The sequence below is a fragment of the Pezoporus wallicus genome, unplaced genomic scaffold (genome assembly GCF_028554395.1).
Source record: "Pezoporus wallicus isolate ANWC-B61680 ecotype Strahan unplaced genomic scaffold, APGP_CSIRO_Pwel_v1 scaffold_7402, whole genome shotgun sequence".
NCBI lineage: Eukaryota > Metazoa > Chordata > Aves > Psittaciformes > Psittacidae > Pezoporus > Pezoporus wallicus.
This window is the reverse complement of record NW_026641037.1, coordinates 2,299,585-2,318,893: the sequence shown is the minus strand read 5'-3', so window position 1 is coordinate 2,318,893 and position 19,309 is coordinate 2,299,585. Positions and strand designations below refer to the sequence as shown.

The window sequence follows — 19,309 nt, the reverse complement described above, 5'->3', positions numbered from 1 at the left end:
ACACTCGAGGAATGGTTCCTTTTCCATACTCTCAGTGATATATCATAGTCGCAGACATCATAAAACGATCTGGAATAATCATGAGGTGAGAAAAAAATCCCAATTTAATCAAAGTTTCAAAGACAATTCTTTCTGCAATAGCTCTGGCTCCGGAAATGTTTCCATGATGTATGCTCCTGTTAAGCCACTTCACTTAATACATCCCTCATTAGTATGGAGCAAAGAATAAATGACAGAACTCACCTGTCTTTCCTCAAAGAATCAACACATTTTGCAATGCACCCCTAATGAAAAAGGATGTCACAAGCAAAAATTTGCCACGTTTGGTTCTGCAGGCCTGCATCTCAGCCCAAGGGGCAGCAAGATCCTGCAGAAGACTAAACATTTGGTGAGGGAAATAGATCTAAATATACTTCTACCATGAAAATAAAAAATCTACTTTTGAAATTTTTAATGTTATTCTACCTTGTTATATATATATACAATCAAGTAAATATTCATGATGCTAATGAAAGTGGTAGCAGTGGCACAGACTGGAAAAGCAGTGTAATTTGGCTTTACTTTCCCAGTGAAGGTAGGTATTTTTATAAAACCCTCATCCAAAATATAAAAGGCCAGTGGTCATATTTGCAAGCCCTTATGTACACTTCCACTACTCCAGTGTAGTTGCTGCAAAATGCAGAAGTGACTAGTTCAGTAAAAGGCTTTCCTCAGATTCAGTTTATTGTTTCGTTTATACTGAACTGAAATGAGCTGTCTTTAAACCTCATAAAGAACATGTTATCGTTTGTGTAAGTGCTTTAAAATCATGCTGTAAGTAAAAGGGCACATGAAAAAGTCCAAAAGCTAGGCCAAAAAGGAAAACAAGATACTTTTGATGGTTTTTGTAGAGGGATAATCTGTAGAAGTAGCCTTTTAATAAGTTATCTTGAAGTTTTCATTTAAAGCAAAATCTGTGGAGAAATTGCATATGGGCTGTCCTCAGTGTTTGGAAGAAAACAATCCTTCTGTGGGTGTAACAATCTATACTAGATTATATTTTTGGTAGATAACAAGTTCATGTTTTCTGAGTGCACCTCAGAGTTATTATTTTTATCTGAGCACCAATGCCTTTCCTAGTTCAGCACGTGCTCTGAACTAGTCATCAAGCTGTGTAGGCTACAGAATCACCAAACATACTGAAGCAAAAATATTCCATGTGTTACATGAACAGTTGCAAACATCACCAACCACCAGCAATAGTTTAGAACATACTAAAACCCCAAAAGAAACATAAATTCCCTTACTTTTCTCTCCAGAGAAACTGATGCTGCTGATCAAGTAGAACCAAGTAGATTCTGTGAATACAAATATTATAATCTGAAATGTTATTCATGCAAAATGAGAATTCCAAAATCCCAATGCCGATTTTTATATGAACACACACAAGGGAAGGAAATAGAGGAAACAGTTTAATTTCAAAATATTTTTTAATTTATCAGGTATTCCCTAAGTGGACTCGTTTTTTTTTTTCTTGGCAGCTATTTCTGAACAGCCACATAAAGTTTAAATGCTGTCAAATGCCAAAGGATGTTTTCTTCTAAATGAATGCTAATTAAATTAGTAGCTAGGTAACTACACTTATTTTAAATTGTTTGTATTATGTGAGATTCAACTGAGACAATTACTATTCAGTATTGTGTGGGTTTTATTTTCTGTATTGATATATTAGCATATATTTCTTAATTGTGTAAAGTTATTAAATTAACAATCTATAATGTACTGATCATCTCCTTGATCACTCTTTCTGCCGCTCCTTTGCCTTGAGCTGTTGATTATGAACCTTATGGTGCCAGGTCCTCCAGCACCTGATGCAGACCGGTGGCCACATCCCATCCATAACACCGCATTGTACGTCCGTTGGTAGAGTGGGAAGAGTTTACACTTTAGTGCAGGGTTTGGTAATACGGTTCTGTATACTTTTAAAATAAGCTCTGCTGAATTAAATGTGATCCCAGAGAATTCCCATTAAAACAGTGTCCTTCACACATAGTTAATCTTTGGATCATCACTTCTGCGACTCCTTCCAGGAGCTAGGAACTGTCGTGTGTGATGTCACCCTCTTGTCCTTGCCAACACAACTCTACAGCAGCACAACTTGTGAAGGACAATTCTGTCCAAAAAGCCCATGTGCTGCTGATGCCACAGAAAAGAACAAGATCAGCACAAACTGTAACATTCAGATTTTAGCCAAATCATGTCATGACCTCAAATGTGGCAATGTATATGACAAAAACAGCATAAAAAAATCCCTGCTTAAAATAGAGTAAAATAGCCTTAAATGCCTATTCTTTGCCCTTTGTCCTGTGCCTGACAACCATCTACATGCCAACTATAGAGAGAGAGTGCTTTTGTGACACCAGCTCATCTCAAACCGGCCACACTTCATCACATGGAAACAATTCACAGTCACTATTTGGTTGGACTGCATTTATGGCTGCAACAGGTGAGAAGCACTATTCCTCTGAGTCATTGTCAGGGACACTGTGGTAAGAGGCCTCTTGATTGATGGGGGGGGGGTGTTGCTAATGACTGACAATGTGTCAGGTTTCAGGCTCGCACACAAGACTTGTTGATGTACAGTATATTTTTAGTTGATCTATTTTTAATTTAACTTCTGTATTGTACTTGTTGCTGCAAAATCCCTGAACTTCATTCCACATGCCAGTAATGCTACCTTTCATCCCAGTCGCTTTAGAGTAATACTCCAAGAACACGAAGTTAGGTATATGTAATATATATATATATATATATATATGCATATGCAAGTCACCAAGGTCAAAGTTTTGGTCTTTCTATGTTATTCCCTGGACTCTGAAATTGGAGAGATGACATAAGAAAACCTTCACAACTGAGACACCTAAAAATACTTAGAAAATGTCATGCCGGCTGTGCTGGCACCTGGGGCTCAGTAGCTGGAGTGGTTGCAATACCGTGATGGCATGGCACAGCCCATCCAATAATCCTGTCCATCCTGTGACAGCGTGTGTGACACTGCTGCTTGCAAGCAACTCCACAGTGCTCCAGTAAAGCCCAGTTCCTCTTAACGTGCTGTTGAAATGTCGGTATAAGATGTGATTTATGTACCTATACATTTGCAAGACAGGCCAGCCTCATTGCACAGAGAGTGAAAAACAATTTAGGGAGGCATCAATTGAGGCTTACACTGCACTGAGATCACAGAATAAATTGTGTGATCACCTCTGAGCCAAATGGTAACTTTCTGTAGAGTACCTGAGAAACTGAGCCCTGGAACTGCACTGGCAACCTATATAGTACCCTCTAGCCTCCACAAAGTAGACAGCATGCTTTAAAATGCCAGTAAATTAACTTTCTCCTATTAAAATAAACAAGCTTGGACAATTTTCTGCAGGCTAGTAAATGACACTGATAGAAGGAGCTATTTTTGGAGTTCTTGACTAACTTTCATGACCAGCATGTTTAAACCATTACTATTTCTATTCACTCCAGCAAATCATTCATTTGCTTCCATTTCTGGGAGGAAGAAGAGCTCTCCCCCTATTCATCTGGGTATATCTACCAAAGTCATCACAACAGCATCTGAACACAGTAATATCCAACCCCAGGATAACAGCCTATTGGCACTGCTACCAGTTGCAACTCCCAGACACTGTAAAGCAAATGATCCCATCAAATAAACAATCCCGCCTTTAAATACTGCACCTGGGAACGCATTTTAAAATTTAGCATGAAATAATATTAACAAATTCCCAGTATTGCACTTATCCCTTATTTAAAAGGCTTAAGATATTATATCCCCTTCTCCTTTTGTAAGTCAATTCAAGTTATGTAATGTATGTGGATTTACTTTGACTCAGTTCCAGATGGCAATATATTATTAAGCTCTACAATTGCAATTTTGTGGAAAACAGGTCAGGATCTTATTACATGTCAAAACTCTAAAACTGCTCTGAATTTTTCAAATTAAAAAGGCCAAGTAGAAAATAACAGTTGTGCTAGAATGATCCTGTTGCATTACCTTGCTCATGAATTTATATTTGGTGCATATTTTATCAGTTCTTTTGTTACTTTTCAACATCCATATGTGTTTCCTATGACAAATTAGGGCTGGTTCTGCACAGAAATGGAAGGGGAGGGCACCAGCAGCCTGGTAGCTCCTGTCCTCCCCATCAAGTGGAAGAGCTTCAGCTCAGATCATGTCATGAAAAGACAGTTTCAGATGAAGAAGGAGCACACGGGCAAAGAAGGGATGCAAGGCAAGATCTTACATGCAGCAGGCTTGCTGGTAAGGACCTCATTTCCAGGCAGAACATTGAAGTCTTAACTGTCAGGCGGATGTACGGTTCTCAAAGTTCATTAAATAAAGAAAAGAGATCTCTGTGGCGAAACAGGCTTCCTTCCAGCAATTTGAGGAATACAGTTGCCTTTTCACTCTCCATTAACATCTCCTTTGAACCAAGAAGCATGCAGAAAGACAGGCTGCTAATTTCCCCTGCCAACTCAAGGCCAGTCCTCAAGAAAAAGTCCTCCCCACTAAATCCATTAGTTTTCACTCTTATCCTTCTCTTGCTAAATGATGTCAATGCCGCATGTGGACTGTGGTAGTGGGCTGTTTGGACAGATTAAGTTTGTCTTATGGTAGTACACTGTTCAGCTACTTCCTGGCCTATTAATCATCCCTATATTATTTTTCTAGCATAACCAATTTGCTGAAAACAGTTTATTCCAAGTTCATTGAAGGACACATGAGAACTACAAAAAGCCTCTTTGACTCTCCACTGCCAATTTTTACATATATCAAGGAGTCTCTAAGCTATGTTAGTCATTGAAATCAGTCAGCATATTGATGCTTCTCTAATTTTTTATCTTTTGGGAAAACCATCATCATAACAACATAGATCTTAAACTAAATACAGATCTTAAATTATGGGACTATCTTCCACCAAACAATATATCCCAAAACTGTATATGGGAGCTGACAGTTACGTTCTTATAGGCATATCAGTTAGTTTCACTGCTTTAGGAGACACCTAAAACCTATTAATGCTGTTAACAGTTAGACATGGGATCCGTTCCCTGCGGTGATTCTTCATACTTGTGTTATGGGGCATAACGCAATCAGTACAAGCCAGCTTTTGCAGCCTTTTGTCTAGGCTCCCTGCACAAAATACAGTGTCTCATTGCACACAGATAAAATCAGAAAGGTCTTGTTCACAGGTCAAACTGCAAGGGAAAGAGAAATCTAGCAGGAATACTTACAGAATAAAAGTCTCATGTATGTCTTAGATACAAATAAGAGTATGTAACAGTGTAAGGAGTTACACAGAATATAAGTAAGTAGTGTTCCTGAACTATCACTTACTATACTATTTCATCTTTGTGTTGTTATATCTTTGTGTTTGTTTCTATCCCTATCCAACAGTTCACAGATTCAAATATATATAACACAAAACATTTTCCTCCTCCTTAGTTACTGTCATTTCCAGATACAAAGGTCCTTCTGCCTTTGAAAAAGATGTGGGTGCCTGTCTGACAAGAGAGCTGCCATACCTGCTGATTTTACTGGCACATACCTTTCATATTCAGAGCAGAGCTGCTGTGGGAGAGGGGCTTTTGAAAGTTAGCCTTTGTTTTCAAATGCAGATTCATTCATGTTTATTCACTGAATTTTAATCTAAAGTATAATATTCTGCATATGCCACTCTCATTCTTTTTTCCAGTTCCCAGGAAATAAAAAAGATTTGACAAGGAGCCAAAAGAGACAAATGTCTGAGCTAGTTCCAGCTGCACCTAGACAGCCTCTTCTTTGCTTTGCTCTATGAAGTTTCTGGTCTCCATAGTTACAAAAAAGTAGAAAAATAATGATCGTTACCTTAAACGTTCCCATCCAGAATGACAAAGTAAAAATGCTCAGAAACTTGCAGTGTGACAGCCCACTGGAGCGTGATTCCGCTTCTGTGAGCTGACTCCATCCCTCTCTGGATTAGGGGGTGCTGGACACTCTCTGCTTTGCTCTGGGCAGAGCTGGGATTCGACACATTCTGCTGCAGATCCGGATGCAGATTACACTCCCATGCATGTGCTGATCTCACTAGGTTTTAACAGACATGGTTCACTTCCTTTAGCTGCTTCAAATCACAAAGCTGACAGCTTCAACCTCACACCTACCCTAACATCGTTAGCAACAGGCCCACAGGAATCCTGCCTGAGCACTGCTGCCATCTCTGTGCTCCCTGCTGAACTGGCTCAAATCAACAGCCTGGAAGCTGGGTCCTGCCTGTATCAGCCACCAACACCACCCCAGGCACCCCCAAACCTGGACAGCCTGCACACTGCTTCTGTGCTTGGGTGAAGGGAAAAGCCTAGACAATTCACACTTGCTGAAGGGCAAAAAGTAACTTAAGCTGAAGGACCAACTTTGAAGTTCCAAATAAAGCCCTCTGTCTAAACCAGGACTGGAGGCTGTGATCTGTTAATTAGGCTGATCAAACAGGAGGCAAAATAGATGCCACGGAAAGCAAAAGCCACCCAGTAGCTTACTCCAGATTAAATTTTGCAAAGGGCAAAGAACAAGGGAGCATGTAGTAAGAGTAAAAGGGACAATAGTTTTAAGGTGAAAGAGGGTAGATTTAGATCAGATATTAGGAAGAAATTTGTCACTATGAGGCACTGGCACAGGTTGCCCAGAGCAGCTGTGGCTGCCCCATCTCTAGCAGTATTCAAGGCCAGGGTGGACGGCCAGCAAGGCCAACTGTTCAAGGCCAGCAACCTGATGTAGTGGAAGGTGTCCGTGCCTGTGGCAGGGGAGCTGGAACTGGATGATCTTCAAGGTCCCTTCCAACCCAAACCATTCTGTGATTCTATGAAAGTTTCTGACACAGACAACAAAAACCCAACCAACCAAAAAAAAAAGACCTCAAAAAAAACCCCCCCAAACCAGCCAAAAAAACAATAAACACCACCACCACCACCACCACCTCAAAACCAAACCACAAAAAAAAAAAAAAAAAAGCCACCAAAACCCCAAATCCCCATTCCTTTCAGAGACACACCAGCCATATCCTACAACCGCTTGTTCTCTCCACTGTCCCAGAACAGCAAGAACTGTGATGAAGCCTGGACAGAAAGAGACCTATCGTTGGAAGGACTGACCATGCATGCTCAGTTTGACACAAAGCTCATCTCTACTATCATGTGTTCAACCCCTCTTGTTTTTTTCTGCCTGCATCCCAGGCTGTGAAGACAAGGAAGAGAGAAGTTCTTCACCCAGGTTGCAGGTGGAATTGACACCAGAAGCTTCACATGTACCACCAAGCACAGTACACATTTGGTCTCTAGCTTTTAAAGATGTTAGCTGAATGCTCTGGCAGATCATTTTTGTTTTCCTAATTAAGACCACTATCCCTGCTGCTGAACAGATGTATTAACAACATAATAAATTCAGCTGTGCAGTGACATACACCAGAGCTGATACATGGAGAGGCCATGTGGACAGACCAGTGTCAAAAAAAAACACAAAACAACCATGCATGAAATAAATGACAGGAGAAATTCTGACATCAGAGTATATTTGACTTCACTAGAACTTCCAAACCTGACACCCCTAAGTATCTCCAAATAGATCTCTTAAATACATTGAGGTCTGAACCAGTCCCATGGAAATTAAAGGGGATCCATTTCATTTTAGAGTAGCTAAGAGTACTACTCAGATATTTACTGACAGGCAAGTAAAAATTCCAAACTGCAAAAATCACCAGAATGACAGTACAATTGCTGACAGAAGTGTGCCCTGCAAATATGTGATAGGCCCTGCCACATGTCTACAGCAAAGATATTAGACAGTTGACATAAATTTGCTGTGCAAAAGTCACAAAGCTGGATCTAAATATTTAAGCAAGCAATTTATTAAACTTTAATGAATAGTTTGGCAGCTAGTTAGTTGTTCTGCCCAGTTCCATAAAGGTGTTAGTGTAAACCAGAGAGCCAGGTTAAAACTTCAGTTTCTGTTAACATTCTGCCATGCTTCTGCAGTCACTTCATCCTATTCCACTGTCAGTCCTTTCAGCAAGGCCTCTGAATTTGCACCAAAGCAGCAAGAAGACAGGTTTGACAGCATTAGGAGACAGATTCACCACTGTGGAGGAGAGCAGCAATAGCATTCATTTTTTACTGAAATAGTTTTAGAATTAGCCCAACCATTATTTATTTATTGATTGACAATGACTGAAATGTCATACCCACTTTGGATTTCCCTCAGCTGCTCCTCGTAAGACTTGTGCTCTAAAAGAAGAAGAGACCATTCAAACAACTATCCTCTTGCTCTGCAACTTTTGTTCAACCTCGTAGATGGAATAGGAAAAACAATAAGATAACATTAGGATTATGTATTTATCCCTTGAAGTTTCTCCAGTATTTGTTAATTTTTCCATACCACTGCTTCCAAGAAGGGTATCCTAATTACACCAGCAGTGATTTTCACAGCAAGTGATCAGGTTAATTCATCTGTTTTTGAAAGAAAAAAGAAAAAGTTTAAACTGATAACTTCTTACATGCTTTTCTTCTGTGGCTTTCCCCAGCAATGTCTCTCTTCCACCTCCTTTCTGTATCATTTTGTGATGAACCAAGCTGTGGATATCATTTGAGCTACACAGACTACAACAAACCATGTTTGCATTGGGCCAGATAGCCAGATTTTTCACCACTGCACACAACATAACAAAACCTGGCTGCTCTCAGCTACACAGTCATTTATCTAAATTGAGTTCTAACTATTTATTCACAGATCTTCTATTCATCTTGCATTCCTGGTTTCAGGTTTCTCCACAATCTTTCCCCATGTGTAAGACTAGGTGATTTCTATGCACAGGCTGTGCAATCGAACAGATGGATGTGACAGCAATGGCATATTCTTCCACAAAAAAAAATGACAGGATAATAAGTGGAGATCTTGTTAAACTTGGCTACTGTTCATGTAACTGCTTGTTTACTAATATTTCGCAGCAAGTCAGCTGTACTGACAGTGCTTTACTTGCCAGCCGTTGAACATATTGGCAGCTGCTTTTTCTTAGGCTTAAAGAAATAAAAAAGGAAAAGGAACCAACAGGGTGTTCTGAGGTAGTCTGCCTCTTTTTTTTTTTTTTGTTTCAGCTGTCAGTGTTATATTGGAATCAAATACATACAGAGAAGCAATTCAGAGCAGAATCACAAGACACAACCATGTTTCAGAAACGAAAAAACAGCTGAACTTTAATAGCTTAACTTTTTTTCATAGGAAGAAAGGCATCAACTGGTTTAGTATGCATTCCTTTTTAACAGGAGACTAAACTTCTGTTTAAGAAAGAATAGCAATGCCAAGTCCAAAAAGAGAGGGATTTTAAAGGACCCAAAATCTGATAAACACTATAGTTGAAGATGTTGCACTCCCTACTTGTGCTTTCTTTGTTTTCCAGAGGAATTGCATTAAAGGTAGTTCAAAAGACACCATCCAGAGGGACTTGGACAAGCTTGAGAAGTAGGCCCATGCAAACCTTATCAGGTTCAACAAGGCCAAAGCTGGGTCAGATTTGGGGACTGGGGGATTGCCCTGGGTTCAGCAGTAGCAGTCATTTTTCTCCTTCTTAGTAGCTGGTGCAGTGCTGTGGTTTTGACTTTCAGCCTGGGAACAGTGCTGATAACACCGATGTTTTTAGTTGCTGCTCAGTAATGTTTACTCTGACCAAGGACTTTGTGAGTCTCATGCTCTGCCAGGGAGGAGGGAAAGCCAGGAGGAAGCAGAGACAGGACACCTGACCCAAACTAACCAAAGAGGTATTCCATACCACAGCACAAGATACCCACTGTATAAACTGGGGGCAGTTACCCAGAAGGGTTAAATCACTGCTCAGTCTGGCTGGGTATCAGTCATCAGGTGGTGAGCGGTTGTATTCTCTTCCCTTGTTATTTCCCTTATCATTATTACTGGTGGTAGCGGCAGTGGTCTGCATTATACCTTAGTTACTGGACTGCTCTTATCTCAACCCGTGGGAGTTACATTCTTTTGATTCTCCTCCCCACATCTCTGGCAGCAGAGGGGAGGAATGGGGGGAGTGAACGAACGTCTGAGTGGTTCTGAGTTACGCCTGGGTTTAAACCATGGCAGGGATGAAGGGATTGAGATTAATCCAGAGAAGGATTTGGGGATACTGGTGGCTGAAAGATTGGACATGAGCTGGCAACATGAGCTCACAACCCAGAAGGCCTATTGGATTTTGGGCTGCATCCAAAGGACCATGGCCAGCAGGTCAATGGAGGTTATTCTCCCCATTTATTCTGCTGTGGTTAGACCAACACCTGCAGTACTGTGTCCAGCTCTGGAGTCCTCAGTACAGGAAAGATATGGACATGTTGGAGAGGGTTCAGAGGAGGGCTACAAAAATTATCAGAGGGATGGAACACCTCTCCTATGAGGAAAGGCTAAGACAGTTGGGGTTGTTCAGCCTAGAGAAGACTCCAGGTAGACCTCATTGCAGACTTTCAGTTCTTGAAAGGGGCTTGTATTAAAGATGGGTAGAGACTTTTCAGCAGGGCCTGTTGCAATAGGACAAGGGGTAATGGTTTTAAACTAAAAGGGGGGAGATTTAGGCTGGACGTGAGGAAGAAATTTTTTACAGTGAGGATGGTAAAGTACTGGACCAGGCTGCCCAGAGAGGTGGTAGACATACCTGGAGACATTCAAGGCCAGGCTGGATGCAGTTCTGATTCAGTTGAAGATGTCCCTGCTCATTGCAGGGGGTTTGGACTAGATGACCTTTGAAGGTCCCTTCCAACCCAAAGTATTCTATGATAATATCCCAGCCTCTCCCTTCTTCCAGGCATCATCATACACAATGCAAGTGTAAGAACAGCCACATAAAAAAAGTGCAGTAGAACTGTAGCTGCAAAACAGGAACATCTGTTTGTAATTTAATACAATACTGGAGTATTAGAAGAATACTGAGACAATATATTTATAGTCACAAAAGAATGAAGAAGAGTATGTAACTGTTCTTTGGCACTGTGCACAAGTGTTGCAGCATGCAACTCCTGTCCTTGAAGATCCAATTCCAGCCTTAAAAGTTCAGTTAACGTTCAGAGGAAGCCACAAAGGCCTTAATGGACTAACACGCTGAGTAACCCTGCTTAGTTCAGTGTCATGCGATAAAAATATCATGTACTTTCTGTTAGGATTTTTTTTTTAAGGATGAATCTGTTGTACTTGTCATGATACAAATCTGTTGCTCTAAAGCAATGTGCATCTTAAAAAGTATAGGTAAGAAGCAAATTTCCATACATCAACACCCTGAAACTACAGGAAAATACAGGTGAGCTCCCCCAAAGTCTTTCCACACTGCTCCATCTCTGGAAATGATAATATTTCAAAACACAGGGCCCGTGTTTCAGGGACCTCACAGTAAATGTGGGTGAGTCAGGGTCAAGCTGACTCAGGATCTGCCTTCCCCTCACTGGGGTCCAACTCCTGGAAAAGACATTCATGTCTTCTAGTAAGCTTGCCCTCCATGCTATCAGAAACAAATTTTTTCCTTCCTCCTTCATATCCTTTGTTCCCTCTCCTTTGCCCACAGAGGCTAACCTGGCTTGCATCATTTTCATCTGCCTTTTGATGAAAAGATGATCTGCATCATCTTGCATCTGCCTTGCATCATTTTCATCTGATTTTGCATCCAGAGCATTTTGATGCATGTACAGGGGAACAAATACCTTTCGGGTGTCTAGAGCCAAGGTGGCTAGAGACTACTGGGCAGGCAGACACTTTTCCAAAGACGTTGCTCAATTACAAGTCATTAGGGAGGTAATGAGCCTGCAACAACATTCTTCTTGTTACTATCACATCCTTCTCCTTTACTTTATAGGGATAATTACCTGCAAACACTATTTTGGAATTCCCTTCTTCAAGCATTATCTTTCAGCATAGCCTGCTTTGGTAAGAACCAACCTTAAACTTGCCGGCGTTTAACAGCAAGCACGTATCATCACCCTCTGTTTCCTCCTTTAGCAATGTCTGGAGCAGAAATTCACACTGTTCAGAATTATATGACACTAACTTGTATTATCAGCATCCTGACCATATACCAGCACATTGGTGCTTTGGCTCTGGAAGGCAAAAAGATAGGACTTGTGTGGTCTACAAGCACCCTGCAGCACAGGTGGTTATTTTACCAAGTGAAAAGATAGTCTCATCTTATTTGTCTGACAAGAACAAACATCTCCTGCTGCTCCCTCCTACAGTCATAAGGAAGAGAGGTTGTTGGAGACCTCACCAACACCTATCCAGAATGATGAACATTGGTAGCTGATGGAGCCTGGGGCTGCAAGTCCAGTGTGTCCAGTGTGAAACTGAGCCCCTTGACACAGGATTTTCCATATATGAAGCTCCTTAACTACCAAACTACTCAGAACTACAGTGCAAAGTAGTACTCAGAACTATAGATCTTTCTAGAACACGTATCCATTCAGCAACTGCACTGGACTGAATGTTGAGCCTGGCAAGGCATTAATACATCGGAAAATCACAATTGCCACGCTTACAGTGTTGTTTTCTATGAGTCATACCAGCACTTTCTCCACAGTTCTTTCACTTTAGAACAAATGAAAACATATTTGATGTGTATGACCAACAACTATGAATTTAGGTCTAATTTATACTGTTATATAGTTCAAACAAAATAAATAAAGTGTTTCTTGTTTAAGCCTTTGCATTCAGAAGCAGAAGTCAGCTGTGGCTTGTATCTATTCATCTTGCATTTAGCATCTCTATTTGCTGCAACAGCAGGGGCTGCCAAAACCGTTGAAGAGAGAGAAACCATTTCATTTGGCACTGGACTGAATCCTTCTGCACAATTCCTAGCAAAGACCTACAGCAGAGAAGGTCTTGCATCCTACTGGCCTGATAATGTATGAACTTGAATTACTGGCAAAAGAAATACACACTTTCACATCTTTTGACTAAAAAGCAAGGAAATAAAAGGAACAATTTACTGGACATCAGGCTTTTTCCCTTCACTCCTGCTGTCAAGTCTAGCAGTATTACTGCTGCAAAGCTGGTTCAGTAGTTTTTGGCACAGAAAGACTGAGCATGGAAACCAGAGGCAGAGACTGGTGAGGATTTTTCTTTCATATTAAAAACTATTTTAATAAGTAAATCTTGGTTTACCTCATGAAAACATCTATCTAATGGCTCCAGGGAAACCCAGAAAGATTAATTCTCCCTCAACTTTCTCATACACAAATGTGGATGGGGAAGGATGCCACTGCAAGAAAGGTCTCATGGCTCCTGTTCCCACAACTTGAACGTTGGGTAAATCAATGCAGCAGCTTTAACTCTCTATTGCCTGGCTTTACTTAAGTGGTCCTGAAACATTTGTTTTTGTCCCCTTTTACCCTTGGAGGATGCTGGCAGCTTTATCTCAAACTGTTCTCAGATTTGGTCTTTTATTCCATCAGCAGATTCCCTGTGGTTGCTTCAACATTTCTAGCTAAGAACAAGTTCTCTGGAGAGCAACAGACACTTTATGGTGGCATTAGATTTCTTCATCTGGTGAGTTAACATGGGAACAGGTTCTCTAAGCTTAGGCTTCATAAATACCCTCAAACACTGTGTACTTTGTGTGTGTGTGTATGTGCAGGATGAAGAGAGCCAGGATTGCAGCTTTAAAAAGCTAATGAGTACCAAATTAAAACTAGTCACCTAATGCACCCTACTCATTCAGCCAAAGACTGAAGAGTCTCCTCCAGAGGGCATTATGCATACAAGGGGGCTGACCCTTTGCTCACTGACTGCACAGATCAAAACAGAAAAACAGATAATAGTGATTATCTTCCATAATTAAGAACACAGCTGATTAGTGCTAAAGCCTTATTTTATGCAAATACTATGCATAACTAGGTTCTCACTCAAGCTATAGGAAAAAAGTGGGAGTGCAGGTCAATAGTGCTACTATTTATTTAAATTAATTTGAAACAGCACATGCACCCTCACCCTTAAGAAGCATATATTTTACATATTTAACATCTTAGTCCCGAGGCAAATAAATACCAGGGTATTAATTACCATCTTCCTTACTCAGCATCACCTCTATTAGCAGATCAGATATGGAAAAGTACTAGAAACCTGAAGCAAGTTTTAAATCAAACTTCCATCTCTACTATTAGCCTTTTGAACATCTCTAAATGGAGATAAGTAAGTAGTCAAGAAATAGGCTCCCATCCTTGCAAATGTCTGGGGAAACTCCATCAACTCCAATAGTTACACGCTGGATACACACCTGATTGTATTCCTCCTTCTGCTGAACCCTGTCCTGAAAGAGGATCCACTCAGATGCAACATTTTTTATTTTACTGAAAAAAAAAAAAGTAGTGCTGAAAATAAAGTCAAATCAACAGAACTTGCAGACACTCTGCAAATCTATATCTTTTTTTCAGCAGTGTTGATTTTCAGCAGAACTTTTCCACTGAATTTAAAAGTGACATTTTAGACTACTACATCTTTAATTAAGATTTTCATATAAATGTTTAAGATGTGAAGCACAAATTAGAAGAATCTACTTTAAAAACCCTGTAAGTCAAATGAGTGTTTGAAAACTAAGCATGAATTAATAATCTGCTTCAAGACATCTGTTTTCCTTTAAAATGTGCTTTCTTAAGACTATTATTCATTAATATGAGATCAGGATCACATAAATACTGTCTGACTTTACTGACAAATTTAAGTCTATATCCAGATGTACCTAAATTAACCATCCAACTAATGCCATTACAGAACATTGTATGAATCTGGAACAACAGAGCTTCAGGGAAATAACTGTCACACAAAGGCGATGGAGCAGATCTAATTCAGTACTTTAGCACTGGTCATAAAAGGGAAACAACAAAGTCCCATGCAGCGCTGCATGGATGTTCTGTCTGAGTAGAGGGGGCTTTATTCCCGAAACCTTCTACTCTCTTGTATCACTGCACAGCAAGGTACCCTTGACCATCAGTAGCGCAGCCTCCAGGAGTAAACCTGCCCCGGAGTACTGACATATTCCAGATCCCTGAGTTCCCATTCATTTTTTACACAGCCATATCTGCTGCATGCCAAGATTAGATCTTACCATTTTGAATATGAAGGCTATTTCCATGTCACCATAAAGTCTGAAATGGAAGTTCACAGTACTTTTCACCCACCAGGAAAAAGAGGATTTATCTCTATTGGCAGGTGCTCAGCAAAGCAATTGTAAAATTTTAGTTCGTTCAGAATCTCAAACTCCCTTCGACCATTTCACCATTCATTAAATGCCTGTGTCTTTGCTGCACACACATACCTGCAAACCAAAGCAGCAAAGGCAGGCATAGAAATAACCTAACTCCACTTGCAGAAGAGGCTGACAGTATTCTTCTCTCTGTATCTGAACCCTAGAAACAGTTAGGACTACAGCAGTCCTTGAGTCAAGCCATATGTAAAGACAAGTCTCTTGCAAAGAGTTTTTGTATTCAAGAAACAACTGTTTCTTAAGCAAAGGACTAATAAATCCACTGCAAAAGTTACAGGTGCCCTCCTTCCCCTCCCTCCCAGGACATCTTATACATATAAATACACACTTGTACATCTGACATAAAAGCATTTGCAGACGAACAGCAAGAGAAGGTGAGGTAATTCAGCTGTAAGCTGTACCTGGATTCCAAATATTCCTGGTTTGCTCCACAGTTATACCAGATACTACATTTACATACTAAAGAACACATTTCAACTTCCATGGCTTTTACACAAACACACACACACAATTCCATGCTCAACTAGGCCAGTGAAGGCACTGCCCATTTTAATTTATTTCTGCCCCAATCAACATGGGACTTTAAAAGATAATCTCTGATAGAAATTCAATTTATGTCTCCTTCTGCATGTCTAAGCAGATCTGTAATCAGTGTAATCACATTGCCACACTTCACATGTGTGGAGTAAGGGTCCCAAATGCTGTTTTCCCTGCTGCAAAACCAGCCTTAAAATCTTACCAAAACAAACTTAAATGTGCATCAGCCTAAGAAAAGAATAAAACTGACCCAACATGCTCCTGGGGGAAATCCTGGCTGTTCTCTCTCTATAGTGCTTCCTTTTTTTTTTCTTTTTTTCTTTTCATAAATTAAATATTTTATTCTTTTAGAGCTCAATCTTATTTAAGATGAGAAGGGAAAGCTAATGAAGAAAGCCTTCTGATTCCAAAAGTTCCAAAAGTTGCACAGGGCTGAAATACAGCTAATGTGTACCGATATTTAAAAGAGTAAATGTAACAAGAGAAATAACTCTTGGCTAAGAGTCTGATGTAAAAATTGGGCAAAGTAATATAAGTAATTAAAGAATAAGTAAGGAAATATTTGTTTAGAAAGAGTTAAAAGAGGATAATAATAATACCAAACAAAACAGGGTTAAAGAAACTAGATTTACTAGTTTGGACATGAATTATAACAGTTCAGTCTATACAGGTAAAAGTGACGATGATGACGATGAGTGTTTAGCCTTCTATAAAGCATTTCATCAGGTGCTTCATGACATTTTCATCAAGAGACTTGAATGATACATGATCATTATGACACTCGTTAGAAGAGCACAAAGCTGGTTAGCAGCTGTACCTCCAAATGGAGCTACAGACAGTAAATCAGTGGCGAGCAAGAACATTTCTATAGGAGTCCTATAAGACTTAGACATTGGTCCTGTGCTGTATCAATGACCTGAAAAAAAAAAAAGTGTTAAATTTGTAATTATTAAGGTTTACAGAGGACATAAAAATTTGAGGAATGCAAAATAATAAAGAACACATTTCTGAGCTGGACAGTGAGATAAGATGGTAGGAAGGAAAAATGAACCTCAGACAGAAAAAAAATGCAAATTTTATTTACAAAAGTAGAACTCTGACCTCTAAAGAATTAAAAAAAATAAAATAGTTGGGAGACATGACAAATACCCACCAAATAGATTCTTAACTGCAATACTGCAGCCAAACAGGTTAAATGTCCTTACATTATAAATATAACCACAATCTAGTACTAATCATCTTATCTCCATGCTTTCCACTGACATAACTGCCCCTGACATGCGGCAGCTGGTTCTGGTGCCTAGTTATTGAATGGTGCTGGAAACTTCATAATCTTCACAGGAGACATCCAGGAACAAATAAAATATTTTTAAAAGGGAGACTTCAAGGGGAGGTGATCCATGTAGGATGTCCAAGAGAAAGCTGCGGTCTCATGTTTATGACAGAGAAACTTCTGTGGTAACAGCCCTTTCAACTGAGCAGTCAGATGAAACATAGTTTCATGCTGGAAAGTGAAGCTAGACAAACATTAGCCATAAATACTTGGTTTTAAGCACTGAGAGTAATATTGCAATAAATTGCAGTTTGCAACAAATTCTGCACCAAAAAAGTCTTCATTAGATGGATTTTCAAAAAGCTGCAGCCTTGTTCGTACACAGTTTAATTAACTTTGGGGAACAACTAAAAATGAATGGCCTTATAAATGTCTGAACTGCAGATTGCTGGTCTGTTCTATAATATATCTAAAAATCCTGGCTCTATACTATGCATCTTGTAATCTATGTACCAGATGCTCACAGGGGTTTAAAGACCAAGATGAGTTCAGAAAGTACTTAATTTCTTGATACAGTGCCTCTTCATTTTATTATCTAGTACACCAGCCTACTGCAGCAAGCAATCAGAGTTTTCCAAAACTGTCCCATTCCTACTGCTATTCAGCATCACATTTTAGTATTGCTGTATGAAGCATATTACTTCTGGGTTATATTTTTTCTGACACTGCTATCATTTCTGCAGCACAAATTCACAGTGAGACAAACATTTCTATGTTTTTTTGAGAGTATCACATTAGACCACCATTACGTCATAGAACAGTTAGGGTTAGAAAGGACCTTAAGTTCCAATCCCCCTGCCATGGGGAGGGACACCATCATCCTCCAGGCACAAGAGGATCACCAGTGTGTTTTCAGATATGCCAGGCCACCTTTGTGACAGGAACATGACCACTGCAGCAGCTGGATTGGCAGCATGCTTCCAGGCTCATGAAAGCATCTCAAAGAGGTTGTCCATTTCCTTCTACAAGTTGGCAGCTACAGAACTACCCTGATCCCTAGGCTATAGCATGGCAGTCAGTGAGCCCAGGCTCAGCATCAGTTAGCCTGTTGACTCTCACATGACTGCTTTCTGGTGCAGCAGCAGCGACTTCCAGAGGCATGCATGTAGAAAATGTGTTGTATGTAAGTTTATGCCAAGTATCAGAATTTAACAGAAAAAGTGGGTGCTATTTAATCAAAACACACTGTTTTAACATGCCAAAAAGTTTGTATCTCATAAGGCAGATTTAGTCCAAGTATAGCTTCTCTGATCAGACCTTTTAGTTATACCAGAGATGTATTTGGCCCAGTACTTAGAAACGAGACATTACCTGCAACAGACTGGTATTGTACACTAATTACAGTTCTCATCACTATAGGAATGTACTTTTGTCTATAGCTCTTCCATTCCATGAAAGAAAATGAAGCTCACTCAGTTAAACTAAGAAGTGAAGATACAATAGAAATCTTGGATATATAAAATCCACTGGAATTGAGAATATAAACTGGTACAGAATGCAGTACATCTCCTTTAGAATAATTGATTTATACCAACTTACTTCACTGGAGAGTGCTGTCTACCTGTCTAGAATTCATCTTAACTTCTCGCTTAACACACAAATAAGTATCAGTTTATCAGATAAACAATGCCTTTAACTTTCTGTTACATCTTTTGTCTTTGCCGTACATTTCTACTATTTGTAAATTGCAGATTCAGAAGCCATATGGATTAAATTGTTTATACAGGCTCTCGTTTGGAAAATTTAACTTGAGGTTTCAAGCATCCTTGACATCTGCTTATGGAATGGTTCCTAATTCTGTGAATACCTTAGCCATATACTTAACAGCAAGCATAGGAATGGCTTTTGGGGATTAGAAATACTTTCTGACCTGGTACCCACAGAGAAACAGCACTGCACTTGGACTGGATGCTATGCCAGCTGGCAGAAAAACAGAAGGCAGGCCAGTCTTGGGGAGAATCCTTCACCTGCCTATTCTGTAAGGGTAGTATGGACTCAGCTCCTTTGAATCTCAAGTTCTTCATTCCAGAGTCTGAGCGCTCTCCACTTCTAGTAAATTAAGAGAGAGATGGTCAAATGGTTATCTTCTAAAAACAACTGGTACACTTGCTTTAATACAAAGTACTAAACA

At 39.9% G+C, this 19,309-nt stretch overlaps 1 long non-coding RNA gene across 1 annotated transcript; it reads right to left on the bottom strand.

Annotated features, from left to right (window-relative positions):
* Nucleotides 1-4,210: 4,210 nt before the first annotated feature.
* Nucleotides 4,211-19,218, bottom strand: LOC130605895 (uncharacterized). Its single transcript, XR_008973819.1, has 3 exons — nucleotides 19,049-19,218; nucleotides 5,894-6,112; nucleotides 4,211-4,469 (listed from the first exon to the last, which is right to left on the bottom strand). It is a non-coding gene; the product is annotated as an uncharacterized LOC130605895 (long non-coding RNA).
* Between the last annotated feature and the right edge of the window lie 91 nt (nucleotides 19,219-19,309).